Source organism: Rhea americana, unplaced genomic scaffold, assembly GCF_003343005.1.
Source record: "Rhea americana isolate MKP2758 unplaced genomic scaffold, rheAme1 scaffold_492, whole genome shotgun sequence".
Lineage (NCBI taxonomy): Eukaryota > Metazoa > Chordata > Aves > Rheiformes > Rheidae > Rhea > Rhea americana.
The window spans coordinates 7,925-24,026 of record NW_028186637.1 but is presented as its reverse complement, the minus strand read 5'-3'; the positions used below and the strand labels follow the sequence as shown (position 1 = coordinate 24,026).

General features: G+C 39.2%; 1 long non-coding RNA gene across 1 annotated transcript in view; it reads left to right on the top strand.

Moving 5' to 3' along the window:
• LOC146588844 (uncharacterized) overlaps window positions 1–15,768 on the top strand; it is a 111,736-nt gene extending 95,968 nt beyond the window's left edge. The window contains exon 3 of the long non-coding RNA XR_014897342.1: window positions 15,697–15,768. This is a non-coding gene — a long non-coding RNA (uncharacterized LOC146588844). The remainder of the gene's footprint in view (window positions 1–15,696) is intronic.
• The last annotated feature ends 334 nt before the right edge of the window (window positions 15,769–16,102 follow it).

Genomic DNA, 16,102 nt, shown 5'->3' with positions numbered 1-16,102 from the left:
CGGGCCCCTCTTCTCCGGCCCCGGCGCCACGTCCCGGCGCGGCGCCCAGCTGCGGAGCGGCCGCCGCGCCCGGCAGCGCGGGGAGCTGAGGCTGCCTGCTGCGCTCCCGCCTCCTTCCCTCGCCCGGGCCCCCCGCGTGTGCTGCTGCTCTGCAGCTTTTGTGACAGCCGCGACCCGCGGTGCTTCGTTTCTGGCCACAAACAGAGCGATTTTCTTGTTCTCTGTATTATAATGTTTCAGGCACCGCTCCTATTTCCTCTAAAAATCAGTTAAAGTTTTTCCTTTAGCATCTGCGGGGAAAGCCTAGCCCCCTCCCTGATTGAATCTTAGAAAATGATATAACCTGGGCTTGGTACCATGATGTTTCAGTAAATTCTTTCTGTTGTGCTGTCTAATCCAAACAGCATGTCCTATATACGTGAATACACCTTAGGGTATAATCCTTTCTGTCTATACTACTGTATGGAGCTCGTAACTGGCATATTTTTCAAAAAATTCTCATTAGCTTGCTGCAGATAGAGGGCTTAATAGATCACAGATGACAAATATATTTTTAAAATATGCTGTGTGAAATCCCTAACTGTGAATTGTGTGAGAGAAAAATAGAAACGCTAGTTACTGTGGTATGTAATGTTGCTTCCTCTGGTGTTTCCGGGACATTTTGAGATGTAAACACGTTTTAGAGCTTCTGTGGACAAAGCTAACTGCAAAGTGTGAGAGAAACAACCCCTGAAAGCAAGGGGTCTGGATCTAAGCCTCCCTCCCTCCTCCTTTACACTTCTTGCTCCAATCCTTTCCTAACAGTAGTTGATCCCAAGCTGATACATTCGTTCTGCTGCCGATGCCTCGGATGTCTCCGGGCAGAGCTTTCCCGCCTCCTTGCTCCTCCCCACCAGGACTTGCTGGAGGTGGTCGCGATGCTGCAGTGCAGCAGCAAGCGCAGGCCGGACGGCAGAGGTGTGCGCAGAGCTTCCCAGTGAGAACAGCGCTGATGGGAAATGGGTGTTATTCAGTTCCCTCTAACAAGAGAAACAATTATTATTCTTTTTTCCTTATAGTTTGATTTCACTGAAATATGATTACTGAAAGTAACTATTCTCCCACTGTATCAGAAATAAGAAGTCACTCTTAGATATGCTTATAACCCATTAAATGGTGATAAAGCTAGGGAAAATGGGCGATGAAACATTTTATGCAGCTTTTGAAAGCAGGGAGGTGCATTCTGAGGAGAGGTATTTGTTTTCCACTTGTTTTTAATGCATGACCCAACCTATCCAGAATCATAGGCATTCCTTTTTAATTTATAACCCGGGTGGATTTGGATTCCTGACAAACCAGCTATCCAATATGAATTGTGAAGGAAAATATCGTGCTGGAACTAGGGTAGAAACACACAGTACCAGGAAAACATGAAGGGTCTTTTGGGCACGGCAATAAATCCCACTGCTGCCCTTCCCCAGTGAGAAGTCTAGTCCTGTTTTCCAGTGCTAGTAGAGTGGGCAATGCCATTTCTTCTTCATGTTTCCTCTGGTGTATTTGGGAGCTGCAGTGCTCCTGTCTCTGCCCTGACCTTAAATAAGGTACTACAGCTTTCTTTTCCTATGTATAAATTAGAGTTTGTGATACTTGCTTCCCTTGTGCAAGGCCTAGTTGTGTGTAGAACTGTCCCTCTTACTTATCCAAAAGCAACCAAGTTATGAAGACGGAAGTATCTGCAAGGAGAAGGACATGCTTATACGTTTCTGGCCCTATTTTTCAGGGATTGTCCAATGGCCTACCATTCACTTTTTATGTTCTGGTTTTGTGAAACACTGTAGGCATGTTTTAGCATGCTTTGATCCAAACTGAAAACAATCTCCCTGGTCGCAGATCATGTTCTAGATCTGAGGTGAATGGATATATTGGCAGCTCCTAGGGGCTATGAGGACACTCAGATGCTGTTTGTATTTGTTCATGTCTTCATTTTGTTATAAACAACCTCTTAAGATTGGTTCACCATAGCCCTTTGCCTCTCTTCTCTCAGAAACCCCCTCTCTTCTGTTTCAAACTGTATCTTGTGTTTCAAAAAACTATTTTTTTCCTCTGCACTTGCAGGTTTAGTTTGTTTTTAGATTGTTTTTCTAAGTAGGTGTGAACTTTCCACATTTTTTCAGTCCTAGGAAGTATGATGTTTTGTAAGCTTTAAAGGACTTGGCAAATCACAGTTAGATAAGAGACTGTTTATCATGCTTTATCAGGAACAGGAAAAATACTCAGGGGATCAAGATAATGAGTTTAGTAGAGTTTCAGCATAAAAGGTGAAGGAAATACTAGTCTGTTATGATCACGGATGAATGAACAGGTATGGAGTAAATTTCCCAGCTGTTCCAAATAGCATAGCATCTAAATCTTGGGATTAAACGTATTTGACCCTAATGACCTGGCTAGCACCCAGCAATAGATAAGTCATTCCTGGTACGTGAAGGTGGCTTTTCAGCAGTGCTGTGGCAGAAAGGTCAGATTGCAACTTGTTTTCCTCCTGCTGAGAAGTCCTCCTGCTTTTCAGTCCTTCTCTGACCCATTTCCCTCCAGCACGTGGCACCTGGCCTTGGTTGGAAACGCTGAATTTTTTCTTATTGTACTGTTTGATATAGGGCTTTTAATGTCATTTCACTTGTGTGAATACTCAAGGAGGGTAAAACTAATGTTTTTTGTCACTCTGAATATGACACTGGAAGGCATCTTGAAGAGAAGTTGCCATTTCAGCAAAATATAAGCCTTAAAGCTTGAAGCATGTTAAGTTGACATTTAGTGTTTAGTACTAAACTAGAGAAGGAATAGCGAACTAAAAAAAGGGAGGAAAGGAATAGTTTAAACCATTGGCATCCTACCAGTTCCCACTTCTTTTTTTAAATATTTCCATTAGCCATATTTTGGCATTGCCAGACTGAAAATGTATAGATACATGTACATTCATATACATTTATAAATGTTCTTCACATTAATCATAACTCAGAGCATTGAGAGAAATGAGTTGGAAATACATTCTTACGTCCTCTAGATTTTAATTCTATGATAATTTTTGTATAATTTGGGTAAGAATATGGGGTCACTTCTCACATTTTTTAGATGGATCTTTTTACAGGAAGGTTACTCAGTTCTCTGTGCAGTTTCCTATATTGTTAGAGACTCTAGCATGCCAACCACTGACTTTGTAGTGACAATTTGTAGCTTCTGTGAGATTGAAATCTGATTCACCACTTACTGATGTCAAGGATTCTCATCAAGTTTCAACAGACTGGGGTCAGCATTTCTTTGAAATACTAAGGGCAAATCTTCTGGTTTTTCTTTTATTACTCCATTTGCTAATGGATGATTCTTCTGTATTTTTCTATTTGTTTCTTTTATTATTTCATTATGCATAGGAAATTAAAAAGAAAGATATTTTCCTGTGAAATTTGTTCTTTAGGAGAGCAATAGGTTGTCTTTCATGATGAATTCAGTTAAGTACTTGAAACTTGTCCATGCCTCTAGCTCTCATGCATTTTCCCTTAAAATATTCATATGCAGGAGATACCTTGGGATAGGCCCAAAATATTCAAAACAGCTGAAAATCTTACACACTCTTTATTCTCAAAAGGTGTCAATAGTCCTTTTTTCAGTGAAATCCACAGCAGTGCAGATGCACTACAGCAGTGAAATCAGTCATGTTTTATATGGCAGATACAGAGTTGAGTTGAAAAGCTGCAGGTGATGGAAACAAAAACAGGCCCTTCCATTATTAGTTTGGGGAATGTCTCCTTTTCAGTGGAAAACTGGCATTTAATGAATAAGGCAAAGAGTGATGAGCAGCAAGAAACAGAATCCTTTCTTTCATCTTGATCCTCTATTGAAAATGCAGAAATAGCTGAGGTAACCTTTTGCTCTGTGTCCACTCTGTGTTTTTCTGATTTTATAGCAAGGCAAACAAAGTATATATTGGGTGTACTCTGCTCTGACTATAATGAGATAGAGCATTCCTCAAATATACATAACTTTGGCCCCTTCTTATGCCTTGGCTGCAATCTGCTTCAAGATAACTAACAAACAAATGCCTTGAAAAGCCTTTAAAAAGATTACAAATCGTCACTGAAAGAGCATCAGTGCGATCTGCTGGGCTACTGGAGAAACAATAATAAAAGAAAACCCAATCCCCCCGCTTTGCCCGATGAATTGACTTCAGTAAGGCTTGTAATCCTTATCTGTGTAGCTTTGGGCATGTGAATAATCTCATTGAAGTCGTAGGCCCCTTGCATGCTATGACTTGCGTGCCCGTCAGTGACTTGCTGGTTTAGAGCCTGAGGTCTTCGTCGTAGAGATTTGTGACAAAAATTAACTATTCCCTAACATCTGGTAGGACAAGAAGTGCAGGCAGCATGTTGGCTCTTTTGAGGCCTGAAATCTTTTCCCCCAACAGCCTCCAGGAGGGACGGAGCCAGTGGGCATCTCTAGACAGGCGCAAGCATTTCCTTGTCTGTGGGGAGAAGAAGGGTATAAATTGAAATGTTACTACCCCCATGCATGATCAAAGAAACTGGCAAGTGAAACACTGTCTCAGAGTCTGGTCTGAATCTTTTTATTTTTCCAAACACTTATTGAAAAAGAAAAGAAAATTGAAGTTCATAGTAAGAATTCCACTGATTTAGCATGTCTTGGATCAGGTCCCTACTTTTTCTTTTATCATCTTTTTTTTTCTATAATATTTATTCCAAGGAGGCTCAACTAAAACACTGAAGCTTAAGAGCAACATTTTGTTTCGTATGGGTATTTCTACCTGGAGCTCGGTAAAACTGATTACTGCTTGCATCAAGAAACAAAAAAGACCTGACAGTTGACTTTCCTCAATATGGCACTTTAAAAAATGAATATTTCCTGCTTCAGAAACAGGCTGAATGAAATTTGTGTCTCATTTATCACTTAAATAGTAATAACAGTATCCGCTGCATGCTGCGGGCTGGATTCTGACATGGGTGGATTGACAATGTTCTCTCAGCGGAAGCAATAAACAGATCAATAACAAAATGCAGCCTGGGGGGCTGGAGGTGCGACAAGTCAACCATGATTTCAGAGTCTTGCTGGGACCCTTATTAAACTCATTTGTACTTCTGAGAACAACTGATGCTTCATTGGGTTAAAGGTAGCTGCAGAACATTGGTCTGAAGAACACATGAATTGTATCGAGGCCCCAGAGGAGCAGGGCTGCTTGAAAGCAGCCTGATGCTCTTCTGGAAGAGCAACACACAGTGAAATCTAAAATGTAATTAACTAAAAAGCCAACATTTTACTTGATTTTTTTCCCCCATCTTCCCCACAACTATTTATTTGTCAGTCGTGGGTTCGATCATGCCCTTTCCTTACCTAGGAGAGGAAGGAAAACCAGGTGCTTACCAGTCCTGCCGTTCCCTTATCTACTTACTCCCCTCTAACTGACAGCAACTCACTCCTGGGTCAAGAGAATATTTTACTCCTTCTAGTCACTTTGCAGGAAGAAAGTGGTAATAAGAGGACTCAGCCTTGCACTCTCTCCCGCTAAACGGAGGAGCCAGCTGACCGCGAGGCTGTTGGGAAGAAGCTGCACTCTTCAAAGGCAGCAGGAACTCAGGCTTTGGCTTTTTGCCCAGCCGGGGGCTGTGTCTCAGTTACAGAGCCTTGGAGCAGTCTCTCAGGTTACGGTTGCTGCCTTTTCCCAGGAGATGTACCTAAAGGCATAGGCTAGCCTGAAATGTTTCTCTCATTTTTCTAGCATAGAAAAGGAAGAATGTCCCTGATTTAAAGGTCAGCACAGGTGAAAGACTGCAAGGCCTGAATATCAGATGTCTTTATCTTTTTATCAGACTTCTATGGACAAGGATGAGATCACTGACAGGAGAAACTGCGTTGTTTCGGAAACAGTTCACGTAGCTCCCGAGGTGTTAACCTCAAACTCTGCTGTGAGCAGAGCATGGCCATTTCTCCTCCTTTTTTGGATGAAAGTGCCTAGTTCTTCTGGAAATGCCACTTTAGTATCTAATGTGCAGCATGCTAAAATGAAACGCTGACTGCTCCACAATTTCTCTCTCCAGCAGCTTGATCAAGTTAGATGGTGAGCTCAGTTTCACATGTGTCTTTTTGGAACAACCTTTTTTTTTTTTTTTTTTTTTTAGTGGGAGGAACAGGTGACTCTCTAAGGAAAGAGTTTACCTATGCTAGGTACGGTTGTGCCACTCCCCTCGCTCCTCGCTTTGTCTCAAGTTCTCAAGTTAGTACCCTTTCAGAAGGATCATTAAGAGTTAGGTGTAAACTCAGTGGGACTAATGTGTTTAATACTTGTCTTTCAATCAAAGACCTGATCATACCTGTTTCTACCCAGGAAAGGCTAATTAGAAATTTAAAATCTCTGGGTAAAGTGGCTTCAGCAGCTTATTATTTTTGGAAGCGTGGTGGTAAGGAGGTGATAAACATTGATCAATCGAAAGAAAAATAGACAGTTTGAAGCAGGCACATATCCTGATAGCAGGTGAGTATTTCTAAAAGCAGCCTGCAAAAAAACATTTGGGAGCACAGCATTAAGTGAAAGACATTCTGCATTGTTTGAGTTTTGTGAGATTCCTCCTACATTCAAGAAACACAGATCCCATGCATTCCTGCAAAACAGCAGGATTGCATCAACCATGATTTCAGCCTCAGTTTCCTCTACGGGACCTGCGAGGCCTCAAACACTGGCCAGCCACCTCTGATGTCGCTGGCTGAAGATTAGCTAGACTGTTTACAGAAACCCATGGTGCCAATTAAGGACTTAGTGACTAAAGGGAAGTTGGAAGAATCTAGCTGCAAATTTTGCATAGATTATATTATTTTCAACTGAATTCACTTCAGAGCATGCACAGAATATTTTGTCACAAAAAGGTTACATTTGCAAAGCACTTAATTCCATGGGATTTTAGATACAGATTTAAATTGAAGTTGTTCAAAAATATAGGAGAAAAATTAGTCTAGGAGTCAGAAAAATAAATCAGATACAGGATAGTTTGGAGATGACCCAGAAAAGAGCACAACTGTTTTCTGTTTAAAAGAAGAACATTTTGTTTTTTTAAAAAAAGAAATAGCAATAACAAATGTCAATGTCTATGTATAAGTTTATGTTCAGTGATATATCACTCAGCACAGACATATAAATAGCTTATCCATAGCATTTAACTTGGTGAGATGGAAGCCAAAAGAGAGGAATGGTACAGAGAAACAGGCGTCACGTTAGTGATAAAGTCATCAAATTCATCCTGGATACAACAGAGAAATAGTACAAAACAGCTTACTGCTAGATTTTAGTGACTATTTAAATAGGTGTGAATTGATGCATATAAATGAGTCCCATTATTTTGCTATTACGCGCATGCAATTACGAATAAACATGAATACATGCAGAGCTGTATCTTCATTTCAGCATACATAGAAAAAGGATAATTATATACTGTATCCAAAATCATTGTTACGTCTCAATAGCAATCAGATGCTTAACTGTTAAAAAGTGTAACTTAGCATAGTGTATAGAAAGTTCATAGAAGTTCAAAGGAAAAATAAAAAGATAAATAAAACTTTGTGTTCTAGGAGGTAACATTTCTACTTTTCACTACATGAAAGTGGATCTTACAATATTCTGTAGCCAGAGTATCTTTACCAGACAAACGTACAAAAAAATGTTATTCCATTTCAGAGCAGAAAGTTACATTTTCCTAATCATGATCAAGGTAGACGGCATAACCCAAATTGCTATACATACAGCTAGGAAGAAGCGCTTTATATATAAAGGTCTTTAGAGGTTTTCATATAGAGGTCTTAGTGGTGCTACAGCTTTGTAACATATAATATGATAAGTTGGTATACCTATTGATTTCAGGTAAGTGAATGTTTTGGACTTGACAAAAAACATAAAGAGCTCACTAAACTTCACAGAGATGTTCTCCATTATCTTAATTTTCTGAAATTTAATTCATGATTTCTTTTTCCTATAAGATTTCCAAGTGTTTTGTACAATGACAACATTTGCATTATGTTGTTGATATATAAAGTGGTGGCTAAGTTTACTTTTCATCATATTGTGCTAGGCTAGATACAGCTCTTTTTTCTCTTGGAAAATACTAAAGGAAAGTTACAAATAAAAAACACAGAAAAAATCTATGTAAGACTTCAGATGACCCAAGGAGTCCAAGAAAATGCAATATTCTCAGCATCCTAGCCTATCTCACAGAGTAGGTGGGTGATGCCGCATAAACACCTTAGTTAAAGATACAGGCAGCTGAAAGCAGTGAATGCATCAGAGTGTTCCCCATGTCATTTGGGAAGACATTACAAAGGATAATTATCAAGTCACAAAGTAATCACAAAAAAGTATCATTTTACTTCCAGAGTAATTCTTTTGTTCAATTCGGAAATGAGTTCAGCACGTACCAGGAACTGTTAATGATGAATGTCATAATGAATAGTGCTGAACTGCATTTATTTATTATTTTCCCCTCTAAAGAATTAAGATTACCTGGTCTTGTAGGACATTGCCTGACTCTTTTTGGTATATTGTCACCAGGCTTAGTTTCCTAAGTCGTAATGTTTTCTGGTTTGCTTCATTATATAAGATATTTTCACCTTAATTTTTTTTAATGGTCACAAACCAATGCAAACGTGACACAACAGAAAAAGAATTTTGTACAAGAGAAAAATTAGTTCATTGTTTAAATTGAATGTCTCTTTACTGAATAATAATTCCCTCTAGTAATTAGACCTGGTGTGATGGATAAACTAACACAGAAAATGAATCTGTTCTGCTATCATTCATGTGATTTTGATTTACAGTATATTATTGGAAAGCATATTTGGTGAGATTAAATTTCTGAAGGATAATTCAGTAGCAGAAGTATAAAACAGAACAAAGAAGTGAAACTGTATCCTTTAAAAGTTGCAAATTGTAGGTGGAAGATTACCATCAAATATTTTTTACCTATTCAGTAAAAACTATGTAGAGATTTTCTTTCTGTCTTAGTGGACTGATGGTATCATAGAGATTATGTGCCAAGTTCCAGTACAACATTCTCTCTCATTGAAATTTATCAAACTTCAAAATTCGTGAGGTAAAATACGCATAAGGTCTGCTGAAGGCTATTTGCAACATCACTTGCTAATAGGTCAAAATGATGCAGTCAGTATAGATTTGTTTTTGCTTTCACATCATCATACTAAAGACTCAGTTCTTGCTTTTGTGTCTTTTTAATATCTCAGTTTTGACATGAGAAAGCAACAGTTTTAGTTTGAAATATACTACACTGTTAATCTTTAGAAAAATATTTTTTTCTTTTTGTAGAAAGAGTAAGCCCAGAACTATCTCAGGTAAATCAGCACAATTCCAATGATCTCAGTAATTAAAACAAAGCAATGCTATTTCCCTAACTTAATTATTTATACTGTATTAGCTATTAGAGTTATGAATATTGTGGAATTAATTATGTTTTTCTAATTTACACTAGTAAAGGTCCAGTATACTGCCCAATATATATAATTGGCAGGGAGTGAATGTCACTCTCTTTTGATAAGGGTAGCTTTTCTCCCGTGCCATTCATTAAAATACAAGACATGACCACCTTTTTTATTAGGGCTAAGCATCAGAGAGTAAAGAACAGGAAACGAGAAGCCCCATGCCTGTAGTTTAACTCAAAAGCTGAATTTGTCCTCTGGTCAAAATAGTTCCAACCTTATGTTTCCAATCTGCCCGAGATGACAGCTGAGCAAAACACAAGGCCAGTTTGAGAGAAAGAGTGAGTGTATGTTGTGTATATGTAGGTGTGTGTGCACGCACATATGTGAGTGCAGGTGATGAGAAAGAAGTAGTGAGAGAGAAAGGATTATAATTGTTTTGAACATAGCTGTTGTGGGAAATTAAGTTACTCCTTTTTCCTCAACAAATCAAACTATTAGGGAAAAAAACTAATAATTATGAAGTCTGATAAACTGAATGAAAGACACTGATCTTCTTATCTCCTCCGAATTGCAATAAATATTTTATGACTGTGAATAACATTGATAGGGTCTACACCTCACAGGTGTGTGCACACCTGCATGCCTCCACAGGGTAAAAAGCACTTGAGGGCATCAGGCAGCTGTTTTGTTACTCTAGCAGAGGAAGCAGTAGGAGAGATACTGGGATGTGTGTTTATTGATGTATGTTAAAAAACTCTCAAGTTTGAGGAAGGACTGTTTGTAATCTCCCTGCACTTGAAGAAGATGGGCATCTAATTGAAGAGCATGGACTAATTCAAATCTGTGCCAAGGTATTAGCAATGCTGGATTTTAATGCTCTGTATGTGATGAATAATTGTATTAACCAAAGCCTGGGCTATTTACTTTCCTTAAGCAATCAGGAACTCTGTGAGCAGACTCTAGTTGGGAATTATTCTCTCATTTTTATTTCTGTAGAGCTTGGCGTAAGACAAAAATTGAGGTCAGTTGAAAGACTATCTGCTGGTTTACAGAGGCTTTGGATTTGACTCTGTAGGGATTGAACTGAATTATGGATACAATGATCAGGAGTCTTGAATCTCTTTCACATGTTCCTGACCTGCATGCAAGATGTTTCACCTCTTTGGGCCTCTCTCCCTCGCAACAGAATGCAGCTCCATTTATGATGTGCATTAGCCATCCTAAGCACTTGCTGTAAATCTCGTGGAATGAAAGGAAATAAGCTATTCATTTAGGAAATAGATGGGACAAGAAGAGAAAAATTCTATTAGGTAAAATGAATCTGCTCCCTTTTGTAGGACAAGTATAATTATTTGTCTTGCAGAACAATTTCTTTACAGATCATTTAAAGTGTTAATTAATTAAACTATAAATATTAATTAGACTATAAATTAATACATTTATCTGCTACTATTTATTAATACTATTAATATTAAGAGGAGGACAACACAGAAAGAAAAAGAAATAATGGAATTAGGAACAATTTTAGGAAGAATGATTTTGTGATTAGTGGAGACAGAAATCTCAGTTAAGCTTCTGCTCCTGTAGAAGTTCCCTAGGTAAATTTGGATAAACCATTGAATGCCTCAGTCTCTCATTTTTAGAATGGGTATATTAATTTCTACATTTTTGGTATTAATTTTGTGAATGTTTTTAGGACAAATTCATCTTTGGATGAATGTTTGTATAATCCAAGACACTTGCAACCTCTCTTAGGACATCATCAAGGAAACAGAAATAGGCTTTTCATTTCCTTTCTCTCTAAGTATTTAGTAGATCTTGCACAGCAGTTGTTTCAAAATTCCTAAGGCCAATAAAAAAGGCATGAATCATTAAGATTTATATGGTCTCCTATTTAAAAGAAAAAAATAAAACTATTCACTTACTTCCCTTTGCTCCTTCTTTAATGTGGTGTCAATACAGACTGGTCTAGTCAGGGAGACTGGACGTACCCTGGAGTTTCGCGTACTCTCTAGACCAGGTTAGGGTTGATTATTTCCATTTTCACTTCCTTTTGCCAATTTAACGGTTATATGCCATTGCCAGTTCCACTCCTTTGGAGTTATCTCACCTTCTAGATGTTTTTTTGCCACCTATTATGCCGCTTGTCTATTTTTGATTTAGGATTGATATGATGTTAGAAATGAAAAAGAAGTGTTAAACTACCTCAGGGGAAATATACACCCGAAATCCTTGGTAGTAATTCTGCGTTTCAGGAGAAATTGCTCCTATCTTTCTTTTCTTTTGAGGTGCATGAGTAAAACTTGGCTTATTCATGTTGGAGCTTTGGAGGGATTTTTGTAAATAACTTTGCAAATAATTGTGTCATTTGTGCAATGTTGATACATGACATTGGAACTGCTGTTTAACTAGCCAAGGAATTTATGTAGCACTGATTGGTGCATTAGCTCAGCTCTGGCGTTCTTAACAAGCTTTAACTTTTAAGGTTTCCATTCAATATGGTCAATACTTTAATTGAGGTAAGCCTGCCATATAGAAGGAAGCCTAATGTATTTTCACTAGTGTTCAAGGGTAGAAGAAGGGCAATTTGCAGGATTCTGACATTTCTGTTATTCATAAAGCTTCCTAGAGAACGTAAAAATTTTCTGGAATTTGCTTTAAAAACTGCAGAAGAGGAAATAAAGAGCACCAGCAAATGCTTCCATGTGTTTGCTTATTGTTTGACACTAGGGACTCTAAAAAGATTTCTTTCCAGAAATTGTGACAGAGAATGAAGAAGAGTCAAGTGCTTGCTAAATGCTTTGTTGAAAGAGTGGTTTTATTTTCTTTTTCTTTTTTTTTTCCTTTTTTTTTCCGTATATACTTAGATCAAATGAAAGTAGCAGAATTCAGCTACACCTTTTGCCATGCTAAAGATTCTGTGATGTTCTTGCCAGCTGGGGTGCTGGGTTAGGAGTCCCCTTTGGTTTTTCCCTATTGCTGTAGTGTCTGATGTGCTGTGCTGGCAGCATCATCACAAAAGCAGGCCATAGCCAGGAAATCTTTCCCCAGTTATTTTCAGGCTGTTCAAATCTGTGCAATGGCTTTGTGCATAATGGCCCTTAAAGAAGAGACAGGTCAGATATGGTATTTTTGTATCACTTTTTTCACTCCACTGAGTAGCTGGCTGCTACAGCTCATGATCTGGCAAGTTAATTGCAAGCATATTTATTCGAATGGTTTAACCTTCATAAACAGTGAATGAGAAAGAGACCCAGAGGTTGCAGGGCAGTGGGATGAGGGACAGGGTCTAGAAAGAAAGAAGAGAATGGAAAACTTGAGACTGTGCTGATAGGACCAGGGCTGTATTTTCCTTTATTTATGATATTTTCTGTGCAAGGAAAACTCAGGAAATCACTAAACTACTTATCTTACAGAGACCATGAGCTTGTAAGTCATGGCAGGTGTGTTTGAGCACAGCTGGGGTTGCACCACTGCAATTTTCTCTGTCCTACTGTTCACAGTAGCCCAACAGTGTCAGGCAATAATGGGCTGCTGCAGCATGCTGTGACCAGCCCGTGCACAGCAGATACAGAGCTGGGACAAAAATGAGGAGAACCAAAATGCGAATCTTTCACAAGAGAGATAAATGATGCAGTCTGACGCTGTTTCAGGGCACCTTTGGTCTTGCGATGAACTGAATGCTGTCCCATGCCACAGGGGTGACTACTGTGCCTCAGCAGCCTCCTGATCTCGTGTCCTCTCTGTCCCACCCTGACAGTCCCCCTCCGAAAACCACAAGGCAGTGGATGTCCTTTCTTCTGAAATGGACCCAGCAAGCCCATCAAGAGCTGAGCTCTGGTCACTTCTGGTATTATTGGCACGGCTGTGTGTTGTGGTCTCCTACGATCTGGAGGCCACATGCAATGAAAGTCCTATTAGTTAACTGTAGAGGCTGAATGAGTTTTGTGCCAGTTCCTTTCCATACCTTTTGGAATAATTTGAGGTTTAGTGTTTCTTTGCCTAAATGAGAAAGCTTAAGTTTTTACCCCATACTATTTTAAGAATAATAAAAGAATAATATTGTCCTGATTTTTCTTATACATTTGCTAGTTGTTTACCTTTGGAAGGACTGCAGAAATCCCTGTGTTTGTACTTGCAAGATCTGCATGTTCCTATTAGGGCAAAGTAGTTACTGTTATTCATTAGAAAAGGTACTGCCTCATCTACCAATTGTAAAGTATGCATGGCAGGAAGGATTGAGGAGGAAATCTAAAATACACTGGTCCTAAATCAGAATAATTAGGTCCTTGACTACACAAATGAATCTAGAGACAGCTTGCTGAATTTACACCAATCTCCATTAAAGTCAGAGCAGTTCCAGGCAGGAGGCTGCTTGCAAAGGTATTTCCAGGAATATATAGTATAACTTGTGGCTGTAGCTAATTCATTTTCCCTTTTCAAAAATAGCTGAATATCTCATTTTAAAAATAGATCTGTTAAGCTATTTGCATTCCTGACACTGTAAACTGTGTCCACAACAAATGTGCCAATGGCTTGGATAGCTGAACTGGAAAATGAGAAGTAAGGAGCCATAACGGTATCTTTAAATTCAAAGTCTGGACCAGAAGTGCAGGTCAAAAATCAGTGGCTGTGATGAATTACTCTCACCTTTTTAAAGAACGTGCAGACTGTGAGAAAAGCCTTCACACTAGATGTGTCAGGTTTAATACATTTTTAGTGTATATGTATGTATACATGCTTGTTTCCAGCTACTTGCAAAACATAACCGCCCATAAGAAGGACATGTGACAGAGTGGGAAAGGCAGTGAGAATGAAAGTAAGAGTTTCAGTGCTGTGAAACAGGGGCATCAAAGTAATTGAAGAAGAGTAAAATGTTAAGGGAGGCTTTGGCAGCTGAGTGTTTGCCCAAGTCTGTAGATTTGTATTACAAATGAGTACAGTGTAGTAACTAGACCAAACGCTTGATGAACCAAGAGCCAATCCTGTATGGCTCAAGATAAGCGATAATGTTTTGATTGATTTGATTTGAGGAAAAGCAGTAGCGAGTCCCAGACACTTGTCTCTTTTATTGACTTGAACATTAATTAATTAATGCTCAGGTTTCACATTTCCACATGGTGTTGCAAAATTATAGGACTGAATTAATTATTTGGGTAATCAGTGAATCCCATTAGGTGAAACAATATGGACTTGTTCAGGAGCTTAAACATTATTCAGCATTAGTGTAGCAGTTGTATACTAAATATACCTTCCATTAGCTCTGGTTCATTTTAATCTTCCTGCAAAAACTGTCCAGTCAAGTGCTGAGACAAGAGCAGAATGAGGGGGCCAGGCTGCTGCAGCAGGGTGGATGCCCCTGCTCCCTGGCCCCCCCAGGGCATGGTGCTGCTCCTAGGGGTGCAGGTGGCAGGAAGAAACCTGGCTTTCAGTAGGAGGCCTTCAGCGAGGTGGAGGAGGCACAGGCAGGCGCAGCCTGAAGCCCCGATGCTGCTGCACGGGAGTTTCATCTCCTCTTGGAGCAGTGCTGTCGCATCGGTCATCTTAAAAACCATCTTCACTGCACGGATATGGCTACTCCTGGCTATGTTTAAATCGAAGATTTTGTTATTAATTGGAGAATTAGAATACCTAACAACGACAACGATGCTTGTGCTCTGGAAGAGGCAATTTTGGGGGAGGCAGTAATGGATACGGAACCTTTCCCCTTCCCAGTCCTCACAAGGGCAGCCACGACAGAAAATCCTTACCATATGCTATTTTGTGTATCGTCAATGTGAAACGAATAACGAGACTGGACAGGTTCTATATTGCATAAAATAATTTTACAGCTGGTGTCTTTGGGGGCTCTGCACTCTGAAGATCTCAGGAAAGAGTATGGGGGAAGTGAGAACTCTTAAGAAAAACGCAGGCCTACGCTAGGAATCATCTCAAGTGACGACGTTTTCGAACAGCGAGCTTGGGAAGCTGCCTTCAATATTCACAGTCTGTGAACCTGAATTCTTTAATACAGTTTCTTCTGGGCTCTCAGAAATGATGCAAATGATTTATTCCTGATTAATAGCACTCTCCAAAACTTTGACCTGAATTTCTTTTACCCACTCGAGTTGCACAGTGAGAGTCTGAACTTCTTCACGGTGACCTGCCAAAGCTCCCGCTAGAAGCGTAGCCCACTAATTCTGGAACTATTAACCCATCTGAGCATATATTAATGAAATCATTCTCTGTTCATTTCAGTCCTGCTGCTGAAACGCATAGAGGAAGAGTTTCTCCACACGCTTCATGTGCACTTGTCCTAGGAGATTGTGTGAGTACTGTGTACTTCAAATTCATTTGCTGTTTTGGTTTCTCTAGCAACTAGAAGGTGCCTTTGATCCCTCCACCATCTCTTTGTTTTTGCATTTTGATGATTTTTTATCATGAATTCATGTTTAATTCATGTTGAAGTGATGCGGTAAGTGGTAACACTCAAAGAAAAGATACTTATTGCAAAATCAAACCATATTCATTTGAACCCTGTATGGACTACTCTATTCCTTTGAAGCAGAAAATATTAATGAGGACAGATATTAAGAAAAAGATACTTCTGCTAAGTCACATTTATTATCTCATCTGAGGTTACAGTGGAGGTAGATCTATCAGA